This window comes from Danio rerio, chromosome 4, assembly GCF_052040795.2.
Source record: "Danio rerio strain M-AB ecotype USA chromosome 4, GRCz13ab, whole genome shotgun sequence".
In the NCBI taxonomy this organism is placed as follows: domain Eukaryota; kingdom Metazoa; phylum Chordata; class Actinopteri; order Cypriniformes; family Danionidae; genus Danio; species Danio rerio.
This window is the reverse complement of record NC_141024.2, coordinates 60720001-60745271: the sequence shown is the minus strand read 5'-3', so window position 1 is coordinate 60745271 and position 25271 is coordinate 60720001. Positions and strand designations below refer to the sequence as shown.

Here is a 25271-nt window from a genome sequence, read left to right as displayed (position 1 = left end):
TAAACGGAAACTTGTTTAAATAAATTATAATCGCATTTGACTTTTTTTTTCACTTGAAATGACGATCTTTTTGCTAAATTAAAATAATTCAACCCATTCTTTAAACAGGGTTTTGCTTGTCACCCTAAAGAGTTTTACACAATTATTAATGTTATTCCTAAAAACATCACAGTATTGATCAGAGGTTTTCTTTCACACTATTCTGTAATGTTCGCTCTTCCATCTTTATTTTTAGAGATCCAATATGTAATAAGTTTTAAATGAATATTCTTATTTAAAGGCTTCATCCTAATCAGCTCAGACCTCGTTTATTTTAAAAGAATTTAATTCACAGGAATTAGAAAAATAAGAACAAGTTACATTTCTTTTTTAATTCTCCCCAAAATTAAAGAACTTCAGTTTAAATGATTAATAATGTGTATCCATCAAAATAATTCCTGAGATTAAAATTTGATACTGAGGAGAACTTGCCAATTTTGTGAAAGTTATTGAAAACACTGAGCATATTTTCTACAACTGCATATACTCATGTTCATAACTTATAAAAACGTCGACAGATTCTGTCTGGCCCTACTCATGACACATAATACAGAATGTCTCATGTCAATATCCATGTAAACCCTTTTTACAATAAACAAGTTAAATTTGGTGTAACTAAAACAAATTGTACACAGCATTACCTGGTTAACAACCTTTTATGCTTTGCAAAACATTCTTCATTTGTAAATGCAGGTTTTTGGACCTTCTTTTAAAGTGTGATTTTGAGATTATTAGACTCATGAAAGGCCTAATAAAAGTATCCTCTTTCAATTTTTATTTTGCTCACCTATCATTGCTGGTTAGTATATATATATCATCTGTTGTAATTGGCAAATGGCATTGTGTAGTCTGATCAGGGCTTTATGGAGTCTGCATCAGTCTCTCACTGTCATTGCAAGTTCACACCAGCCGAGTTTAGGTGGACTTTCATTCACCAGCAAGTTTTGTAAAATTGCAGACAAAAGCCCAAAATTGGGGGCAAATCTGTGTTTGTTCAAGGGAGTGAAAATCAAACAATGTGAATGATCAAAAACACAATCTCCCCAAACATTTTCTCCTCTCTAATCTTTTAAATTCTCCTTTCAGAGCCGACCATTTGATTGCAGTGTGCAATGTGCACAAAATTGGTTCTCAGTTCATAATAACTTGAAACACATACAGAGTTATTTTGCTTTCTTGCAAAGAAGTAGAAACTCTCACAACCTGGTACATCTTCACCCCTCTTCAGTTATTGAGTTAAAATCTTCAAGTTCAAAGGGTTTCATTGCAGTAACTTGAGATCTATTCAAGAGTTCACACTTGTCCCGAGATGCTATTCCATGCTTTACTGGGTGAGAGCCTTAAGCTCTGCTGGACAAGGCCTCATTTTTTCTCTCCATTGTGAAGCTTCATGTGATTGATGAGGGTTCTTTTATGTTTTAAGACCCTTCCACACTCACTGCATCGAAAACGCTCTCCTAAGTGAGTCTTCATGTGTTGCTTGATGGAGTCTTTGCATGTGAGACTCTTTCCACACTGATCACATGTGAACACTGTGGTTCCAGTGTGACCATTCATGTGATTCATGAGGCTAGGTTTGGTTGTGAAGCTCTTTCCACAATGAGCACATGCAAACGGCTTCTGTCCGGTGTGAGTTATCATGTGGTGTTTGAGTGAGCCTTTATGTGGGAACCTTTTACCACACTCTGTGCATGTGTAAGGTTTCTCTCCAGTGTGAATCCTCATGTGGATGGTAAGGTTTTGTTTTTGAGAAAAACCTTTCCCACACTGTGTGCAAATAAAGCTTCTCTCTCCAGTGTGAGTTCTCATGTGGACTTCAAGGTTGCCATTTTGCTTACAACTTTTTCTACACTGAGGGCAAGAGTAAGGCTTCTCTCCAGTGTGAATTCTTCTGTGCACTGCCAAGTTTCCTGTAGAATAGAAGCTTTTTCCACACTGTTGGCATGCACTGTAAAAAATTGCTGTTAAAAAACGGTCAGATTCTATGGTAAAATAATGTTTTTTCACTAAAACAGTAATATTCTGTTAAAACAGTGCTTTCTGGGTAACATTTTTGTTTTCGAGAAAGTAAACAACTGCAGAAAACTGTGAGCTAACAGAGTTCTGATTCGATGTTTTGAAGTCTCTGTTTAAAATCACACTTTGTGCCCTTGTTCACTATTTCATACACTAGTTAACTAATATAGTTCACCTGACTATATTGAGTGAATTCAGACACTGATGAACACCTGCTGTTAATAATTACAATTACTGAAGAAAATAAACAAGAAATACAAACAGTGACTTGAGTTACAACATTAAATAAAATAAAATCAAATAAAACAGCTTCAGTCTCAGCAGAGGATCATTAAACAACTCCACAAACAACAGCAGACACACTTATTACTGACTGATTTGACGTCCATACAATTCTCATTGAGATCCAACAGAAATTAAGGTGTTTTTTGTGTCACCGTAATGGAGTGAGGGGCTGATTTAGTTGGGCTCTTCACCCTTGAACTCATTTAAGAAGACTTTCCAACTGCTGTAATGCAGAGTTTACAAATCATTTGTACTATACCAATAAAGTTGGGAAGTCAATAAATAGAGAAATCTATTTGTCTGAAATTAGTTCTGATAAATGTGTTGGTATAAATCTGGAAGAAGGGCCTCATGCAATAGATTTTATGCTTAGTTGCAGGTATTAATTTAATTAATGAGAAGTGGAAACAGCAAAGATACCTCTGTAATTACTTAACAGTTAAGAAATAACATACAAAAACAGTTCAGTTATGACAAATACACACTCAGACCTCATGAATCTGACCTTGTATCTCAACAATGGTAACATCTCAAATGTTTCATGCTGCAATGCATGCTGGGAGTGGCACAATACAAATATCCCAGCATGCATTGCGCTATAAATAAATTTTGTATAATGGTCTCACAGTTTTCTTTATTTGTGTTTGATTCTGCTGTTGTTTATGTTTCGACTTTCAGTTGCCTGTTTGTGAGTTAAACTGTTAATTTTGTTAGTTGTCACCATTATTGAGGTTCATATGCTGATTATTGATGTCTCTTTGAGTGCAATTTACACCATAGAGCAGTGTTAATGTCCAAGATATTCTTAAAAACTTCCAGAAATCATTGCCATATATAGACATATAATGTAAAACAATAGATTTAACATTGAATAGCAGCAATAAATTATATTATACTAAATGAGAACAGACTCTGCCATTTAATAGCAACATGAACATCACCAGATCTTATTTAGGTTTTTGACTGGTTTGCCACAACAAAGGAGCTTTTTAAACAAAGTTCTTAACAATTGCAGCAGCCAAGATATATAAATGTTAAAAATGACAGGGCTAAGAGCCCAACTAAAGCAAACTCTGTTCTCCATGATGGTGACATAAAACTTTAACTTTTTCTCAAGAAGAACTTTAGTAAATGTTATACAAAAATACATGTATTAAGTAATAAGTGTAGCTGGTGATGATGTTTGTAGAGTTGTTTAATCATCCGCTGATCATTTAAATGATTTAATCATTTGTTGTTCTTCAGGTTATTTCATAATAAAGCTGTGACTAAAGTTTTGTATGTTCTGTTCTTGTTTTTTCCCTTCAGTATTTCTTCATTTGTTCATTGTTAATCCTCAATTATCATTTAATTAGTCAGTTAATTAATGAATTTACTTCAGCTTTGCTACATGTTTCTTGAACACTCAGTAGTGTGGACACTTCAATAAAAACTGAAGTATTTGCTCTGGGGTTTAAAGGGTTAAAGGTGTGAGAGGTAAAAACAGTGTAAAAATGTATTTTAACAGTAATATACTGTTAATTTACACTACGGAAATAGACTGTAAAAAAACAGTATATTGCTGGCAACCACAGCTGCCAGTAGATTACTGTTAAATCAAGGAAAAAACAGTATTTTACTGTAAAACCTGAAGCTAATTTCTTCTGTCTGTCACCGTTGTGGATGAGAGTAGTGCCAGTGTATGAGTTAAAGATGAACAATGAACTGCTGATGTTATTCTGCATGTTTCTCTATTTAAAGATAGTGGCTGTTTAGTTGCTGATGCAGTCAGAATCTCTCTGGTAGTTCCAGATTTACATGTATGTGTGCTGTTGTGAAAAATAGGACATTAGAGTTAAACCGAACTTTTCTAATTAACTAAAATAAGTTATCATTATAAGTATGCTTCTAAGCATGTATAGCACATTACTTCATAAACTCATTCAGCAGTTGACCAAGTTGAGGCAGTTGCTTTCAGTGAGCAAAATGAGTTCACTTGAGTATTGTGTAAATCAATGTAGTCCATGTATTTTTACAGCAACATACTGTAAAATAACAGTACATTGCTGGCAACTGCAGCTGCCAGTATTTTACTGTTTTTTAACGGGACAATTTTTAACAGTGTGTGTACGGCCTCTCTCCAGAGTGAATTCTCATGTGCACTTTTAAGTTTCCTGTATTATAGAAGCTTTTTCCACACTGTTTGCAGGTGTAAGGTTTCTTTCGAGTGTGAACATCAAGGTTTGGCTTTTGACTGAAACTCTTTCTACTCTGTTTACAGCTGAAATTACACCTAGACTTGGATTTCCGAGGTCTTCCACGTGATGAAGTCTTTTTAGTCACTGTGGGTTTTTCATCAGTCGTTATTTCTTGTTGTTTATCTTCCAATTCATTCCATTGATGTGTCTCTTCTTTCAGCACCATCAGGTCTTAAAAAAGAACAAAAAAGTGAACTTTAGTATGAAGGCTTAAAGTGGCAAGCATGAAATCAATGTTTACCCTAAATACTAAAATGAGCTAACCATTTACTCTCCATCAGGTGGTTTTAAACATTTCCTTTTTCTGGAACACAAAGTAAGCCAGCGTTTTTATCACAATATCTTATTTTGTGTTCAACAGAATTAAGAAACTCATCAAGGTTTAAAACCGCACAATGGAAAGTAAATGGTGAGGCTATTTTCATTTCTGTGTCAGAAATACCTTTAAAGGCTTTCTATTATGAACCTTTTTTATAAGATGTGAAGTAAGTCTTTAATGTTTCCAGAATGTGTCTGAGGTTTCAGCTCAAAATCAGATCATATACCTTGCAGAATATTTCATTTTGGAGGTCAGAGGAAAACCAAGCTCTTTTTGTGCCTGTGGCTTTAAAAGCAAATGATCAAATGCACTCGCTCTAGATTACTCATGTTGTTTTTCCTCATGTGCATCTCTTTCTTGGAAAACCTGATTGACACAAATCCTGTATGTTCATAGCAAGCGCGCATAATTCAGCTTATATTATTGAGTTTGCATTATTGTATATAACTTATGCAAATGTTTCCCGGAACTATTTTGCAGCTGGACAGGTATCCGCTGTTTAAAACATATGCTGGATAAGTTGGTGGTTCATTCCACTGTGGCGACCCCTGATGAATAAAGGGACTAAGCCGAAGGAAAATGAATGAATGAACTTGTGCAAATGCTTAATGCCATGTTTGCTGTAAACTGGAGTGATGAGAAGATGACAAACTTTGCTACTTGTTTTCATTCATTTGTACTTTTGTCTTTGTTTTCTTGCCTTTGTGCATGTACTGAGGCTTAGCTGAAGAACTATATCAGTGGTTCCCAACCTTTTTCTTTGGGGCCCCCCCCATAAACATATACAAACATTGGAGCCCCCCCACCATATAAATACGCACGCACGCACACACATATGTACTGTATATATATATATATATATATATATATATATATATATATATATATATATATATATATATATATATATATATATATATATATGTGTGTGTGTGTTTGTGTAATATTAATATATAGTAATATGTATAGAAAATATGAATTAATCAGTTTTAAAATTTAGGTAGGCTTTGTCATACTGTCTAATCTTTTTCTTCGCCTCTGAAGAATCACTGCATTGACGTTTGTCTGCCATTTTTGTTTTGATTTTGCCTTTACGATACGTTGACAAGCAGATTGCGCGAGTAAGCAAAATTTAAATAATTATTTTAAGTTATTTATTTAAATTATTTTCACTATTATATTGGAATTTTAAGCATGTGTTTAGATTATTTTTTATTTTTTGGGCTGCTCGATTTTGGGAAAAATCATAATCACGATTATTTTGGTCATAATTGTAATCACGATTATTCAAAACCATTGCCAGTTAAGGTCAAAATTATTAGCGCTCCTGAGATTTTTTTTTTTTTAATAAATATTTCCCAAATTATGTTTAACAGAGCATAGAATTTTAACAGTATTTCCTACAATATTTTTTCTTCTATTTGTTTTATTTTAGCTAGAATAAAAGCAGGTTTAAATATTTTGAAACCAATTTAAGGTCAATATTATTAGCCCCCTTAAGCAATATATATTTTTGATTGTCTGCAGAATAAACTACCGTTATAATGACTTGCCTTGTTACTCTAATTAAGCCTTTGAACTGCACTTTAATCTGAATGCTTGTATTTTGAAAAATATCTAGTAAAATATTATGTGGTGTCATTATAGCAAAGACAAAAAGAAATCAGTAATTAGAATGAGATATCAAAACTATTATGTTCAGAAATAAGTTAATAAAATATTCTTTCCATGAAACAGAAATTGGGCAGGAAAAGGTTTGCTAATTTTCAAGAAGGCTAATAATTCTGACTTCAACTGTATACATACAGTTATTTTCCACCCTGCAAAGGAAAGAGAAATAAATACAATAGAATAAATATATGAAACAAACTGTGCTTTAAGCATCTTCACTGTAAGAAAAAGACTTTAGCTACAGCAGTCCTTCAGTCAAGAGCAGCGAGAGTTTTCTCGTTATGTTTGTTTAATAATGATAAAAACAGCCGGCAGAAGGATTATAGCACGCTGTATCTTTAATGGTTTCTCTTTCACGTCTTTTGATCCTCAACTCGTTTGTTTATTATACAAATGAGGGTTAGTGTAAATAATCACTAAACACCGCGTTTTGACACCTATTTGACCATTAAAGCGCTCACGTTAAGATGACTTTAGATGTCTGCTACTTATCCTCTCCCGCGCCCCCCCCTGTGAACTCTGGCGCCCCCCTTAGGGGGGCGCGGACCCCAGGTTGGGAACCACTGACCTATATGATGACATTTTATACCCGACAAGATGCAGAAATGCCATTTAAAAAAAAGGTTATCTGCTTTTTGTCCAATCGGGGACAGTGACAACGTAAATATACAAATAATAATGTTAACTCGGGGTTTGCGAATATAAACTGTCTGTTAATGAACACCCAGGATTATTTTATAACCCCAGGTATAGCATGAGCAGTGTGAAACGTATTTACAGGTAACCCAGGATTCTGTTTATCCAGGGTTAGAATGACCCAGGGTTAACAATTTCAAGTGTGAAAATTCCTACTAATACTCAGCATCAGCTTTCAGAATAAGTGTAGTACAACGACAAACAGCGACGTACAAAAATTCTCCATCATGTCATAGTGACCTGATCTCATTTGCTATTGATTTAAAACTTACAACTTAGTTGCCTATTGGAGAAATGACATGGAATTATAAACGGCTATACATGTTCATGACTATACATACAAAGAAAAATAATAAAATAGGAAAATATGACTTTGCAACATCAAGCAGCATTAGGCATGTGCCAGTATAAGATTCTGACAGTATGATAAGCTTGAATAAAAATATCATGGTTTTAAGGTACTGTGATTACTGCTCTAAAATATATTCTTTTTAAATGTCTGGATAAAAAACAATGAGATGGATTGATGGTGATTGTGTGGGTTTGGGCCAGATTGGGTAGAAAAACATGAATCTTAATTTAAGACCAAAGGAAAAATGAAGACTAGTTTATAAAAGATTTAAGACCTACAGCAAAATATTTCAGTAAATTTAAGACTTTTTAAGGCCTAAAATTTTGATTTTGGAATTTAAGACATTTTAAGACTCCACGAAAACCCTCTTTAAACACAATAGCCCTGGTAATTAGTTATTATAATACGGATGACATATGCAAACATATTCCTGTCTTTCAATGAGTGCTTATGTGCATTTAGGAGAACTAGGCAGCACACTCAGAGCTGCAAGATGGATTTAATTTAGTGTTCTTATTATTAAAATATATCTGAATGAAAGGCGAGGGAGTGGCGCAGTAGGTAGTGCTGTCGCCTAACAGCAAGAAGGTCGCTGGGTCGAACCTCAGCTTAGTTGGCATTTCTGTGTGGAGTTTGCATGTTCTCTCTGACTTCGTGTGGATTTTCTCCGGGTGCTCCGGTTTCCCCCACAGTTCAAAGACATGCGGTACAGGTGAATTGGGTAGGCTAAATCAGGGGTTGTCAAACTGTGGGTCACAGTGAACAAAGGTGGGTCGCGCAACGTCACATGGCTGCAGCAAATTTTAGATTGCGGTGAATCAAAACCAGTACGATTGACGACAATAACTCAAAAACCTCTCACCCTAAAATATCTAAAGTGTGTTTCCTACAATAAGACAAAGCTGGTTATGTTTTACAGCTGTCTTTGTCTCTTTTTTTCGCTTTAAATTATGAGCACTGATCCGTTTCAGCCCTTGCAATCTGCGTTTAGCCGGTAGATCTCGCGCTCTCAGTTGAGCTCTCAGTAAGGGACCGTCGGAAAAGTGATTTTTTTTTTTTTGCTCTGTTCTGCGTGTTTTATTTTAAACACTACTAATTTTCTCTTAAATGAGCAAACAGTTACTAAAGTAGTCGAATGCTTTATTGTAGATCATTACATTCTTACATTAACACCTCTGTTATCAAACAAAACACAATGAGAGATTCATTTGTTGCTTTTCACTAAATAACTATAGTAACTTTAATCAATATGCAAATACAATTAAAAGTTAAATAGATTTTATAGCTTTATTTAATTTCTGTATAGGCCATTGATTTTAATAGGCTAAACTTTTTTATTTTATTGTCAATATTTTCTAATTTTTGCTATATATTCAATAATTTGAAGCTATTTGTTGTCCCATATTTTTACATCCCAACGTTGACAGATTTCTAATGAATGAATAGCTATAGTGCTATCTGTTTTAATCTCACCTAATGTTATGAAAGGGCATAAATGTTATGGAAAATAGTAATAGTAATGTAACTACCCCCATCATTCCTTCCTCAAGCAAATGTGTAAATATTAGATCAATTCAGCTATAACGTTAATTGCATTGGCATATTTATCTGACATTTTCCCAGCTTGTAGTAGTAGATGAAAAAGCTATTTAGTTTCTTATGACTACACTAGCAGTGGATGCAGTTTACTGCGATGTTACGGGGCTTGATCATAATCAAGGGGCTTGATCAAAGGTTAATCATATTCTCTTCTAAAAAAAAAGAAGAGTATCTTTTTCAATAAAATATGATCACAGTTACAGCCAGCATCCCACAAAAAGCACTTTGAGCCTCATTTTGTGCATATCAAATCGCAAAATCCAAAAAGCCACACACCATATATTTTTAACTGCTTTGAATGGATACAATTTTTATTACCCATTTTTTCATATTAAAATATTATGGTGGGTCTTGAGATTTAATTACTTGCCTAGATGGGTCCCGGAATAAAAAAGTTTGGGAATCCCTGGGCTAAACTGTCCATAGTGTTTGAGTGTGTGTGTGTGGATGTTTCCCAGAGATGGGTTGCGGCTGGAAGGGCATCTGCTGCGTAAAAACTAGCTGGATAAGTTGGCGGTTCTTTCCACTGTGGCGACCCCAGATTAATAAAGGGACTAAGCCGACAAGAAAATGAATGAATACATGAATGAATGAATATCTGAATGAGGATCAAATGACTGAGATGGTCTTTAAGGCCCCGTTTACACTGATGCGTTTTAAAATGAAAACGCATCAGTGTAAACGGGGCCTTAAAGACCAACTCAGTCATTTGAAGTTTTGCTATGGTTACGCCATCCGTCCACACTACGCTGGAGTTTTTGAGTGCCGAAAACGGAGCATTTTAGAAAAGCTGAAGAGGCCGTTTTCATTCTAAAACACTGCTTCTCCAGTGTGGATGGGGGAAAACGAAGACACATAGTTCCGTCCTGCATTCTCTTCTTGTAAATTCAGACTTCTCAAGTTTGATCAAGGCTGCAGTCTCTTCTTCTCAGTTTGATATGGAAAACAGACTACCGAGGACACGGGTAAATCTTCACAGGGAACAGTGTACTTTATAACTTCATTCACATCACCATGGTTACGTTGTTTCACTTTCTTAACAATAAAATGAAAACATGATTTAAGGAACTGCCTATTTTCTTTTTAATATTAGCAACTTAACAGACAGCAGAAAGGTTGAGGCGCCGTGCTGTATAATATGACCCTCATCTTCACTGTGAGGATGTTTATAACAAAACGGAGCCTATAACAACTGCCTCTTTTCAATTTCAGTGAAAATACGAAACTTACCCTCTCATTTGCTGAATATCAGTTTTAATAATCGATAACGGCCATTATAAAAGTATAACAGACAATATGTTTATACATTATAGGTAAGGCTGTAACGATACGCGACATGAAATCGAAATCGCGACACTCAGATCCACGATCCTGTGTCGCGGTGTGATAAGGGAGAATCGCGACACACCCCGTGACTGTGACTGTGACTATCACGTGACGCCCTCCTGCAAAAGTTGAGCAGCTAGTGCTAGTTGAAGCACATGAGGAAACATGGCAACAAACCCAGAGATCGCGGACCCTCCGTCCTCATTTAAGTCAGCAGTATGGCAACATTTCGGCTACCCGGTGGAGATAAAGGATGGTAATCGTGTAGTTGACAAGTCCCGCACAATTTGCCGTAAGTGCTTTAAGACGCTTCCTCAAGTGACGGACAACACAACCAACATGCAAATGCATATCCTACGGCACCATCCGGAAATTAATTTAACTTCAGCACAGAAAACAACCCAGCAGCAGCAGCCTACACTACCTAGTTTCTTCCAAGCAAAATTTCCAGCGAATTCAGATCGAGCACAGAAAATTACAAATGCAATTGCAGTTTTTATGGCACTGGATATGCGACCATTTTCGGTTGTTGAAAATGAGGGGTTCAAGTATTTACTCTGTGTGCTCGAGCCCCGTTATGTATTACCAAGCCAGGCGCATTTCTCGCAAAATGTGCTACCAAAACTTAAAGAGAAAACGAAGGCCAAAGTGGAGAAAGAGATGAGTACTGCTGAATCCATTGCAATCACAACAGATGGATGGACGTCTCGTGCCACAGACAGCTATGTGACCATAACCGCACACTATATTACGGGCAACTGGCAAATAGCAAACCACGTCCTCCAAACACGCCCGGTGTATGAGAGCCATACAAGCGACCATTTATCGGGAATACTTGAAGAGGCTATGAGAGATTGGAAGATCAGCAGATCAAACGTCCCCATTCCCGTGATAACAGACAATGCCAGAAACATTGCCAATGCTGTTGAAGCGGTCGGATTTCCACCGCATATACGCTGCTTTGCACACACTGTTAATCTGGCTGCGCAGAGAGGGATGGGCGTTCACCAGATGTCCCGACTCCTCGGCAGAGTGAGGAAAGTTGTCACGTTTTTCACTGCAGCACAACAGCTGCAGCTGTGTTAAAGGAGAAACAGGTGATGCTACAGCTGCCCTTACACAAGCTGGTCCAGGATGTGGCCACTAGGTGGAACTCTAGCCACGACATGCTCGAGCGCTACCTTGAGCAGCAGGCTGCTGTTTTCTCGGCATTAACAGACAAGAGTGTCAAGAAGAACATTAAAGACATCGTCACTCTGTCTGATGATGATGTTAAACTAGCTGAGGACGTTTTCCAGGTTCTTAAACCTTTGAAAACTGTGACAATCCTCATGAGCACTGAGCAGATTCCAACTATTTCAATGATCTTGCCATTGAAACACAGAATCCTGACCTCCATGAAGCACAGTGGCTCTGACTCAACAGTAGTGAAAGACATCAAAGCTGCTATTGCACATGACTTCGAGGACAGATACCCTGATACGGATAGGGCACTAATTCAGTTTCTTCATATGAGCACTGCACTTGACCCCCGTTTCAAATCTCTACCTTTCCTTGATGAGACCACCCATGACACGAACCGAATCGTGGGTTTGATGTATCGTTACAGCCCTAATGTCCATCGAAAACACAGGAAGCTTGTTCTGCCTCATGATGACCTGGATGCTACTGAAAACATGGACCATGATTTTGAAAACATTGACTGTCACAATGATCTGGAAAATACCAACGAGCTACAGCCTTTGACAGATGAAATACCACCTAGTAGGAATGAGCTTTGGGCTAACTTTAAAGAAAATCTCTTCAGTTTCATTCTTAAATGTAGAGGAAAAAATCACATTCCTTAGACTGTCCAGCAGGAAATAGTTAATGACATAATTTTTTTTATTATGTTATTTTAAAGAAAATTACGACTCTTTTATTTCTTACCATCTCCAAAAAAATGGGTTCAACATTTCAGAATGTCCTGAAACAAGACAAATGGTACAGTCAAGGGACTTCTTTGAAGAAGCTTCAAAAATTGTTAGCTCTCCACACATGTTAAAAGAGCACTGTAAATCTAAGCTTAGGCTGATTGAACCAGTACATCACATTTTGAGGTCACCGAGTGGACACAAAGTAGGCACCTATTCATATGTACCTATTACTGAGGTTTTAACTAACTACTGCTCACGTGACGACATATTTGATGAAATTCAGACAAACAACTATTTACACAGAGATCCAGATTACCTAAATGACTACAAAGATGGTACATGTTTCAAGGAACATTCCTACTTTAAAGTCAACCCACATGCTTTAGAATTTGACGTTGTCAACCCGCTAGGTTAAAAAAAAAGCAAGCACAAGCTTTGTGCTTTTTACTATACAGAAGGCAACCTTAAACACACCTCAAAACTGAAGTACATTCTCCTTGCTTTATTAGTACGACAAACCTTTGTAAAAAACTGTGGATTAGCAACCATTTTAAAACCAATGTTGGATGACCTGAAAAAACTTGAACGTGAAGGGTTCATGATAACTGTAGGTGGGATTGAACAGACTATTCATGGTGCACTAGCAACATTATCGGCAGACAATCTTTCAGCACATATGTTAGCTGGTTTTACGATGTCATTTAACTATTGCATGGCAACCCACACAGACATAAAAGATAAATTTACTGAAAGTGATTTTGTTTTAAGAACTCCAGAGGTACATCTCTACCATCTAACATGCATTGAAAACGCAAATGATCGAAGAACATATGTTGTAAACTATCCATCACCATTTAGTGAATTGAACTATTTTGACGTGACAGACATTTCCACCTGATATAATGCATGATTTGTTGGAGGGACTCATTCCTCTAATAATAAAACTTGTTCTGAGCTGGGCTCACAAAGAAAAACATATCACTATTAAGGAGTTAAATGATTAACTTGAGCAACTCTCCATTGGTCAAAATGAAAAAAAAAAAAAAAAGTGCATTTGTCAGAGCGAAGCTTACACAAATCTGGAATTGCTGGGTCTGCCTCACAAAATGGTTTTTGTTTAAGATTTTGCCATTTTTAATGGCACACCGTATTCCTCCCAACAGTAAACAGTGGAATGTTTTTCTGTTGTGTCGTGACATTGTTGACATTGTAATTGCCCCAAGAGTGAAAAGGGAAAACCTGGCAATGTTAGATACACTGGTTTTGAGTTTTTGACACAGCTAAGGGATGTTTTTGGGGATGTTGTGACACCCAAGTGTCATTTTTTGATACATTACTCAAGACTAACATCTATGTTTGAACCTTTGCGCTTGCTTCGGTGCATGCGTTTTGAGGCTAAACACCAGTATTTTAAGAACGTTGCTAGCAGCTGTAGAAACTTTATTAACATTGCCAAAACCTTAAGCGAGAGGCACCAAATGAAACAATGCTGGGAATTTTCCACACCTTGTGTTCTTGATGAGTTTGAGTTGGTAGTAGGTAGGAGTATAGAGATTCCGTTATCATCACTCCCATTAGACCTACAGACAATTCTCACAAACATACACTCTATGGAACATTTTAACATTCAGCGCGTTTCAAATGTGACTGTTGATAGTGTGAGGTATGCATTAAAAGATGTATTCATAGTTGACTATGTCCATGCAGGGGAAATTCCCCTATTCTTCCAAATTAAATACATTTTACATGTAAACACTGTATGGTTGCTTTGTGGCAAGTTTTTAATTCCAGTTTCTTACGATTCACACTTCCATGCATATGTGGTAAAAGTTGACTTGGAATGGAGTGTAATTAAACCAGGACAAGAGATGGACTTTCAGGCACTTGACACTTACTATGCTGATGACAAATTGTTTGTTATCCTGAAGAATGTTTAAAGTTAAAATCAAATTTCTAATACTGTGTTTGGTAAAATGTTTGATGTGAAATGTGTAGGAAAAAGTTTGCTTGCATGATGTAGAGACTGTTTTAATAAGATGTTTACAGTAGAAAAAATGTACTAAGTTAAAACAAGGTCTAATTAAATGTTACATGGTTTTAAAAATGGTCAATGAAATGTGATGTAAATAAAAGAACAACTAATTTAACATTGAGCTTAATGTTCTTGCTGTTTAGAATTTTTATAGAACGTTTTAAAAGAGTCTAATCAACATCTTGTTTTTTTTAAACTATGCATCCTGTTATGACACTTTGTTTATTGTTATTGAGCTTAAAATATTAACTCTGTGAAAACTAAGACTGTAATAGGTTCCTTTATGAAATGTATTTGTGACCAAGTTTTAAAGGTATTCATTTAGAATGAATTCAGTGTGCACTGTAACAATATTGTTTTGTATTCTTCTAAAATTGTCATCAAATTGTGTTATGGGATTGTTACTAAAATGTTTATCCTGTGAAAAATGTATTTTTAATTGTTACGAATGTCTAATAAAAACTGATTAAACTGCATTCTAGCCTATTTTTAATGTACAGTATGAAGTACAAATTTGCACCATTTTTTAAAGGTACATTATGGTACCATAATATTAGCAAAGGTACAATTTTGGCAGCAGAGGTACATATTTGCCCTTGAAAGGTACATACTGCAAAGGTATAAATACGTACCCACATGAAAGGGTACAATGGGTGTACCCTTGAGGGTACTGCCCCTGTGACAAGCCATTGTACCCCTAAAGGTACAAATTTTGCACATTTTTTCTGACAGTGTAGGGAGAAGATCTTAGGATGGATACTGTCACAATATGTGGGTGATTGAATTATCTACAGCTTCACAAAGATCTAGTTCAATTAAAAGACTTAAGTGGAGACCATTGCTCCAAACAGTGAGATATGATGACTATTTTTGGTGTTGACTGGATAGAGAACTTTTTCTGTAAACAAGCACAGTTGAGAAACTATGATGAGTAGATGATTGGAGATGGTACCAGAAGCAAATTATGAAGCAGGAACAGTTATTCATTTGTGACGAAAGAAGTACTTCCAAGGATTTGAAACATCAGCAAAAATAAGTTCATAAAAGGTTTGCATTCATAAAGTAATTAAAATCTAAGTTAATAAGTGATCAATAAATAAAAACATTTATAGGAGTATGAAAAATTGTGAATAAAGCAAAAGAGAGAGTAATTGTATGCTCAATTACCAGAAATGGCTGAAAGAGATGAAGATGATCCATCAAGGCCAACGCTCAATAAAAGATGTGAAAATAATAAACTTAATGGGATTAATGTGTTAACAAGTGCATTGGTGAATGATGGCATGGAAACTGACAGAAACAGGCATCTAACACTGCATCGCATGAACTGCTATTGGGTCGACCCTTGCAAGAAACCATATGAAACTTTGTATAAAACCTTGCATATAATCTCACTTATAACCTTGCACATAACCTCTTGGAATGTTTTGCAAAGATGTCTAATGCAGTAGGGACTTTTATGAAGAAACAATTAATTGCCATGTGCAAAGCAATATCTGTGCAGGAAACCAGAAAGGAGCCATGTGAGAGAGCAGAGATGCAAGGTCCAATTGGTCCAGCTGATCGAGTCTATCTGTGGATGTTCTGGAAAAAGGAGAGAGCTCAGGAGGAAAAGACCATATCTGGATGAGGGCAAATCCAACAGCTGCCAAAGTGGATGCCATTAATGGGGTACCAATGCCTCAAAGGAGCGAAAGGAAACAACTCCAGCAAGGGAAAGCTGACCGGAAACAGAGGAGCCTGAATATTCCAAAGCTCTAAACTACTAAGTGCAACGTGTGGAAAGAGAAGTTAATCAGAACAAAGTAAAGAGTGATTCTGATAATATGCCTGAATACCACATACAGCAGTGCCACAAGTCAAGGGATGATGAATGCACAACTGCAGATTTCAAAACTCAGACTCTTAACCACACATCTCTATCAACATCTATTAAAGTCAAGTGAAGATGCTGATAGTTTAGAAGAAGAGAAACAAGGATGACCAAAGATCAAGATCAACATTTGATGCTTTTTATGTTTGTATATTGAATTTGTTTGCATATTGCTTTTATGGTACCTATATATAACTTCAGTATATTCTACATGAGTGTGAAAACTAGGAGCTAGCACTGAACCAACTGAATACTTATGCTTAAAATATTGTTGTCTTTGATGTGTTAAGAGAAAAAAACAGAGTACAGTCTTTTACTTCCTTCAAATCAAAAGAGAGGGGAGATGTTTGGCTGGACTTCTGTCAAAGTACAGTGGCATAATCTAGTCAATTGATAACAGCTATGTGGCTTATATCAGTCACTAGATAGAGGTAATTAAGAGAACTGGATTATGAAATTGCACTTTGGGTTAAAAGACAATAATATTAAGACTAAAGTCTTAAGAGGAGGGATTGAAGAAGATTTCTATTCTCTCAGTGTGTAGTATTTTCTAAGTGTAAAGCAGTTAATTTTCTCTTCTCAAAATGTATGTAGTGTTTGCAGCAAACATGCCAGCATGTGTTAAAAATACTGTGTAATATGAGTATGCCTGCTGTTACGACCCCCTCGTTTTGAGTCGCAACATAAAAGAGTTCGGACAACAAAAGAATGTATATGCAACTTATTTATTATACATAAAACTAAATAGAACAACAAATCAACAAACAAACGTCTAGGGGAAAAAATAAAGAAAATAACTACTTTAACTACACAAATAAATAATGCTAAACAAAACCATAAGGTTGCAGAAATGAAGAGATGATCTGAACACGAGGACGGCCCGTAGCCACACCGTCCTCCAGAAGCTAGCACTCAAAACCCTTTTATATGGTTTGAGCCAATTGGTGACAACCAGGCACCCAATCAGGATCTGCCACATCCATACTGAAGTCCTGGGGTCGTCACACCTCCCACTCCAAAAGGAGGTTCCCTAAAGAACCGACAAAAACAACTAGTGGAACAAACAGAACATAAACCAACTAAATTGAAATTTACAATAACAGGAGTACTCATCTCCATAAATCTCACTCCAGTTTTCTCCCCGACTCCTGGGCCCTAGGAAATCAGAGTAAAGACTAGAGATAGAAAATGAGAGAGAGACAGAATCGAGAGAGAGAGAGAAAGACAAACAAAAGATATGCCCAACCTAATGGGACATTTTACACTCTTGAGAGAGCGTCAGCAATCAGGTTGTCTTTGCCACGAATATGTTTAATCAGCAGAGAGAATGGTTGCAATATAAGGCTCCATCTCATAATCCGCTGGTTCTTTCCACGCATTCGATCCAAGAAAGTTAAAGGATTATGGTCTGTATAGATGACAATAGGACCACAAACTGAACTCAAATAGACCTCAAAGTGTTGAACAGCCAACACAAGAGCTAAAGCCTCTTTTTCCACTGTGGAATAGACCTGCTGATGACAATTGAATTTTTTTGAAAAATAACTGACTGGATGCTCAACTCCTTTGTCATCTTCCTGAAGAAGAACTGCACCAGCACCAAAAGCACTAGCGTCCACCGCTAGAAGAAAAGGTCTTTCAAAATTTGGTGCAGTCAACACCGGAGCATTAGCTAAAAGAGATTTAGCATTATCAAAAGCACATTGACACTGCACTGACCAATGGAAAGGTCTTTTTGGGCTCAATAAATCTGTCAGAGGGGCAACAACATCTGCAAAATTCTTACAAAAACCTCTATAGTAACCCACCATTCCGAGAAAACGCCTTAACTCACGACGAGTAGTGGGAGTGGGAAAACTAGAGATGGCTTCAACTTTAGCAGTAATAGGACGAACGCACCCTCTGCCAACCACCTTACCCAAATAAGTCACTGTAGCCTTACCAAACTCACACTTGGCAAGATTAACAGTCAAGTTAGCTTTAGCTAAACGTTCAAACAGTTCTCTAATTTGTGCTAGATGTTCTGACCAAGTAGAACTGTACAGCACAACATCATCAAGGTAGGCTTCACATCCCTGCATCCCTGATAACACTCGATTTACCAGACGTTGAAAAGTTGCTGGAGCATTTCGAACTCCAAAAGGCATGACTGTGTACTGTAGGAAACTGTCTGGTGTAATAAAAGCAGACAATTCCTTAGCACGAGATGTTAACGGCACTTGCCAATATCCTTTTAAAAGATCAAACTTACTCACAAACTGTGCAGATCCTACCCGATCTACACAGTCATCGATTCTGGGTAAAGGAAAACAATCAGGTTTTGTAAGTGAATTGAGCTTCCTATAATCAGTACAAAACCGATAAGATTGATCTGATTTAGTCACTAGAATGCAGGGGGAGCTCCACGAACTAAAACTGGGTTCTGCTAATCGGTGAGCAAGCAAATATTCCACTTCTTTCTCAAGGAGTTTCCTTTTAACAGGATTCACCCGATATGGATGTTGTTTTACAGGTGAAGCCATCCCAACATCAATGTCATGTTGAATGACATGAGTTTGAGTAGGAACATCAGAAAAGATAGAAGGGAATGAATTTACCAACTCAATGATACTGGTCTTCTCTGGTTCGCACAAATGAGACAGATGATGAGAGAGATTAGCAAGAAATTCCGAATTATTCAGGCGTCCTTCCACAACTCCTCGTGAAGGACCACTCTTTTCATCCAGATCAGTAGTCATGTCCACAGAAGCTCCTGAAACACTGGAGTCAAGATCGGAGGTCACGACATGTACTGAAAGAGATGAAACAGGGCTCAAGTATGGCTTCAGCAAGTTAACATGGCAAACCTGTACTTTCTTTCGACGATCAGGTGTACTTAAAAGATAGTTGTTATTCGTGTAACACTTTACTATGGTGTATGGTCCACTAAACCTAGCCTGAAACGGACTACTCAAAACAGGAAGCAATGCTAAAACTTTATCGCCAACCTGAAAACTTCGGAGTTTAACTTTGCGATCAAACAACCTCTGCATCTTTTCCTGAGACTTACCTAGTTTTCGCAAAGCGATAGCTCGAGCTTCATAAAGTCGATAACGAAAACCACTGACATAATCTAGAACATTCTCAGGTGGATCAGTGATGTTCCATTCATCGGCTAAAACAGCAATCGGGCCTCGGACTGTGTGTCCGAACACCAACTCATTGGGGCTAAAACCAGTGCTCTCTTGAACAACTTCACGAATAGCCAACAACATCCAAGGAAGTCCATCCTCCCAGTCACAATCAAGTTCAACACAATAGGATCTCAAAAGTGACTTAAGAGTCTGGTGGAACCTTTCTAAACCTCCATGACTCTGAGAATGATAAGCACTTGAGATATTGTGTTTAACTTTTAGTTGTTGTAGAACTTTTGAAAATTGTCGGGACATAAAATTTGAACCTTGATCAGACTGAATGGTTTTTGGAATACCAAAGATAGACATGAAATTTGTCAAAGCCTTTAAAATAGATTTTGTTGTGATCGATCTCAATGGATAAGCTGTAGGATAACGTGTAGACTGGCACATTACAGTAAGCAAATAAGCATGTCCGGCCTTAGATCGGGGTAAAGGACCCACACAATCTATGATCAGATGTTCAAAAGGGGTAGTACAAACAGCAATGGGTTGTAGAGGAGCCAATGGAATACGTTGATTTGGCTTTCCGGTCATTTGACAGTTGTGACAAGACCGTATGTATTTAGTCACATCTTTCTTAAGTCTAGGCCAATAAAATTCCCTCAAAATCCTATCACATGTCTTTCTTACCCCCATATGACCAGCAGGGCCTTGGTGTGACAGCCTTAAGACATCATGACGAAAAATTGAAGGAACCACAATTTGGATCCTAGGATCAAGAGAAGAGTCAGAAGACATAGGCTGTTGTCTGCAAAGCAACCCATCCCGAAGAATATAAGACGTGGAGACTTTGTTTTCTCCACCAGCACCGACTAAGGAGAACATCTCCTGAACAGCTTCATCCGCATGCTGGGCTTTAATCAGCTCAGCTCGAGTCACACTATGAAGTGGAGATAACAAACAAGTGTTAGCATTAGCATCACAACGTGGACTTTCAGAAAGTGAAACAGGCTTTTCAATATGTGCATCAACAGATGTAATATTGTGCACAGAAGTCTCTTCATCTACTGTAGTGGTGTTCACAGTACCAGGCTCTAGTGAAGATTCTGTAGATGAAATAAAAGTATCACTAAGAACACATCCCGTCTCATCCAACACTCCTCTCTTAGTCATCGCTCGAGTTACTGCACATGCTGGGAACAAATCAGAACAGTCAGGAGGCTTATTCAATCCTTCAACAGAAGGAAACACTACAGGTGGAATTTCACCATCAGGTTTCTCCCACACATTACCACCAGCCAAGTCATTTCCAAGTATAAAGGTGACACCAGGAATAGGAAGGTTAGCACGAACTCCTACAACTACATCACCTGTTACAAGTTTGGAGTTAAGGTGAATGTGGTGCAATGGAACTTCCATGTAGCCCATTTCAAGCCCTCTGACCAGCACATGAGACCCAGTAGCAGTACGTTCAGACAAAGGCAAAAGTCCTTGCATCAAAAATGACTGTCCAGCACCTGTATCACGAAGAATACGAACAGGAACAAATTCATCAGAGTCAGGCAAAGAAACACTACCATCAGTAATGAATGGCCCAAAATCCACACTGGTCTTATCCTCCATTTCACTGATATTTATTTTCTCAATCCGCTTAGTGCTAACATTGTGATTCACTTTTGAAATCAAACCAACAGGTTTAACAGATTTATCTTTCTTTTTTAAAATAGCACAGTCAGAAATTTTATGTCCTTGTTTTTTACAATAAAAACAAATAATTTCACCTTTTTGACGTGTGAGTGAAACATTTTCAGCAGGAGCTGACACAACATGCTGACGTGAAAGCATCTTTTTACTTTTACTCATAGAATTCAGCTTTAATCTACTCATATCATTTACATGAGCAGTATTCTGGTGAGTGAGAGTAAATTCATCTGCCATAAGTGCAGCCTCAGACAGTTTAGTCACTTTATGCTCATTAAGATACATGGCCACAGCATTTGGGACACAGCACTTAAACTCTTCAAGAAGAATGAGCTCTCGAAGCTCCTCCTTAGATTTACTGATGAGCACCAGCGGTCAAACAGATTTTCTTTCTCTCTAGCGAACTCAAGAAAAGTGCTTTTCTCAGATTTAAAATGAGTTCTGAATTTTTGTCGATAAGCCTCAGGTGCTAATTCATAAGCTTGTAAAATAGCGGACTTCACAATCTCATAATCGCTACTTTGCTCTGTAGTCAACGCTGAATACACATCCTGTGCTCTCCCTATCAACACGCACTGCAATAATAATGTCCAAAAAGTCTTTGGCCACTTTAATGACTCTGCAACACGTTCAAAATGCTGAAAGTATTTCTCTACTTCCCTCTCCAAAAACGGCGGCACTAGCCTAATGTTTTTGTATACATCAAACACATTTGACTCAGCAGCTGAAATTACAGGAGCTTGATGTGATTTTAATTTCAATTCCAGCTCAAGTTTTCGCAATTGAAACTCTCTTTCCTCTCGCTCTTTCTGCAACTCCAACTCCATTTTCCGCATTTCTAACTGTTGTTGCATTTTCTTTACTTCAAAATCATTCTCCAACTCTTTCTCTTTCAAAGCACAAACATCACGCTCGGCTCTAAATTTTTCCGCATCAACACACAGCTGTTTTTCTTGCAACAACATTTCACTAAACTTTGCATTTAGATCGACACTACAAACAGGAGACGATACAGACTCATCAGGAATAATAGGAGCTCTTACCTCTAAAACGCCGCGTTCACAAAGTGCGCTCTTCACAGCTTTCATCAGCGTTTCCTTGAGTTTCTTGTCATTACTCGTTACCTCAATATCAAAACGCTCCGCGATCTGCAACAGTTCCTCCTTCGTACATCTCTCCAGTAGTATCTCCGAAGGAAATGCAAAGAAATCTTCAATAATTGATGAAGACGACATGACTGCCAACAGCAAACGCTCTAACAATAACAAAGCGCGCACACACTGAAGCGCACGTGAAACTAGCGCCTAACAACTACAAATCCCATCAGCCACTTCGCCAGGAACAATAACAGCAGACGCGCTCAGTTTACAAAAACTCACCGTTATAAGAGATTACTATAAACTATAGTTACTCTATTAATCGGAGGGCATCGTAATTTACAAATACGGAAAAAACAAAGTGTCACCTTATGAAAAGAATGAAAATGAGAGACTTCAGTTCCTACCTACGCGAAATATAACTAACTTAACCTACCTAATCTTCAAAGGTGTACCGGACTCGGGGCGGCTTTTAAACGCTAAGCTCGAGGACAATTGGCATAGCCAAAAGCCCGATGCGTACCCCCGACAGAGACTTAATAATCTCCATCCAGAATAACCTTCAAAAATAAAAAAGGCAAAATAACAAACTAAAATAACAAATAGTGTCTCGATGGAAGGATTACAAACCCAGCTGAGAACACTCTAACTACCTGAAGTCTACTCATTTACATTGGTCAACACAAACAAAATGCATTACCTTATGTGTAGTTAAATTATCCGGACGAGCGCCCAATTTTATGTTACGACCCCCTCGTTTTGAGTCGCAACATAAAAGAGTTCGGACAACAAAAGAATGTATATGCAACTTATTTATTATACATAAAACTAAATAGAACAACAAATCAACAAACAAACGTCTAGGGGAAAAAATAAAGAAAATAACTACTTTAACTACACAAATAAATAATGCTAAACAAAACCATAAGGTTGCAGAAATGAAGAGATGATCTGAACACGAGGACGGCCCGTAGCCACACCGTCCTCCAGAAGCTAGCACTCAAAACCCTTTTATATGGTTTGAGCCAATTGGTGACAACCAGGCACCCAATCAGGATCTGCCACATCCATACTGAAGTCCTGGGGTCGTCACACTGCACAGAAGCAACACTAGGAGAAGGCTACTGAATGGCTGATTGTGTAGAATAACTGAATATGTAAAGCACTGATTATATATGTTAAATACTTGTATGAAGCTATATGTGGCAGAAGTTAGAATGAGTAACATATTATCAAGTTATTATCCTATCATAACAATGTATGTAAACACTTAGTTCCTTTGCATAAGTTGTATCTATACTTTGCTGACATAGACCTGTAACATCTCTGTTGACATGAGCTGGTGGGCTGAGAGCCAAGAATAGCAGGACCCCTTAGACTAGAAAACTTATTCAAAAGTGGTCAAGCGTTAAAAAGAGACACAAAGGGGTGTGTCATAATTACCTGTATAAAGATTATGGAGAACACAGATACTTTAGAAGGTGTCCCGGAGAGACTTCAGAATGCTCTGGGGTCTGCTCTGCTCTTTCTCGGCTTTATTATGGAGAATAAAGTCTATTTTCTGATATTCAAAACCTCCGGTCTGATAATTTCTAATTGATGAAAAGTCGAATTCACGAACATGACCCCGTTCAACCCGGGGATGCTGCGGCCACAACGCAAAGTTCTAACCACTATACGATCACGGCAAGCTACGAGACAGCCGTTGTGACCCTTGTGTGGTATGTTCCTCCCTGTGATAAGCCCCTTTCTCTTCAGTGAGAACACTCTGTTGTTTTTCTCCTACCAGAACAACGCTTTTCCCAAGAAATAATGGAAATGCAAACAATTGATGACTGCTGCAATTTTAAAAATGTGGAGGACGTAGTCGGCAGGATTCGAACCTGCGCAGGGAGACCCCAATGGATTTCTAGTCCATCGCCTTAACCACTCGGCCATGACTACAAGACTGCCTGTACTGCCATTTCTTTATGCCTAGCACACATATTGTGCATCCAGATGAAACTTTCATCAAGCGATAGCTCAACAGCAAAAGCTGTGGCTCCACAAAATGAGCGTCACACACCCGAACAGGGACTTGAACCCTGGACCCTCAGATTAAAAGTCTGATGCTCTACCGACTGAGCTATCCAGGCTCCACAACAGTAATTTTCAAGTAAGCAAGGTTTGGGCTGTGGTCTGCGCAGACCTTTACAGTACACTAAAGTTTACCGTGAGATGGGGTTTTAAGCTTATGGTTGGTGTGGATGTTGCTAAAACACGACAGGTTACTTTGAGGTTGGGTTTATGGTTTTTGTAGGTGTAGACATCAGTACAACACAATAGTTTGGACTTCATGTCATGTAGGAGACATTAAATAGATCAATGATAACTGCAGAATGTCTTTCTGCTGTTGTGGCAATGAATGGACACTCAACAATTGAAAAGATTCCTTCCATGCCTTAGAAGCGTGACTTGATCAGTACTTATCTACACAGCATGCTGACATCAAAGATTCTATTTCTCTCATATCATATCCCTAGTCTTCCACACTTTAGGAAACGTAAACATTCAGGACGTGCCATTAGCACAGCCTGCACTAAAAGAAGGCTGGAGATAACGGATGGCAACACAGAGTGCGACACCAATGTCACCTTGAAAAACCTGCCGTGACCCAGATTCGAACCGGGGTTGCTGCGGCCACAACGCAGAGTACTAACCACTATACGATCACGGCGAGCTAAGAAACAGCCGTCGTGACCTATGTGTGGTATGTTCCTCCGTGTGATAAGCCCCTTTCTCTTCAGTGAGAACACTCTGTTGTTTTTCTCCTCCTGCCAGCACAACGCTTTTCCCAAGAAACAAGGGAAATGCAAACAATTGACGACTGCTGCAATTTTAATAAGTGGGAGGACGTAGTCGGCAGGATTCGAACCTGCGCGGGGAGACCCCAATGGATTTCTAGTCCATCGCCTTAACCACTCGGCCACGACTACAAGACTGCCTGTACTGCCATT

General features: G+C 37.8%; 1 protein-coding gene and 2 non-coding genes across 4 annotated transcripts in view; 1 reads left to right on the top strand and 2 right to left on the bottom strand.

The window, feature by feature from the left end:
- The window catches only part of LOC101884655 (uncharacterized), a 110085-nt gene that overhangs the window by 16788 nt on the left and 68026 nt on the right, over nucleotides 1–25271 (top strand). Inside the window, exon 4 of one of the 2 annotated variants that reach the window (XR_015942668.1) lies at nucleotides 15993–23843. The exons of the other annotated variant lie outside the window; for it this stretch is intronic. The gene's annotated coding sequence lies outside the window, so the exon portion shown is untranslated. Of the gene's footprint in view, nucleotides 1–15992; nucleotides 23844–25271 lie in introns of those variants that run through there. 2 annotated transcript variants of the gene reach the window in all.
- Nucleotides 24338–24410, bottom strand: trnak-uuu (transfer RNA lysine (anticodon UUU)). The gene has a single exon. It is a non-coding gene; the product is annotated as a tRNA-Lys (tRNA).
- Nucleotides 25169–25250, bottom strand: trnas-aga (transfer RNA serine (anticodon AGA)). The gene has a single exon. It is a non-coding gene; the product is annotated as a tRNA-Ser (tRNA).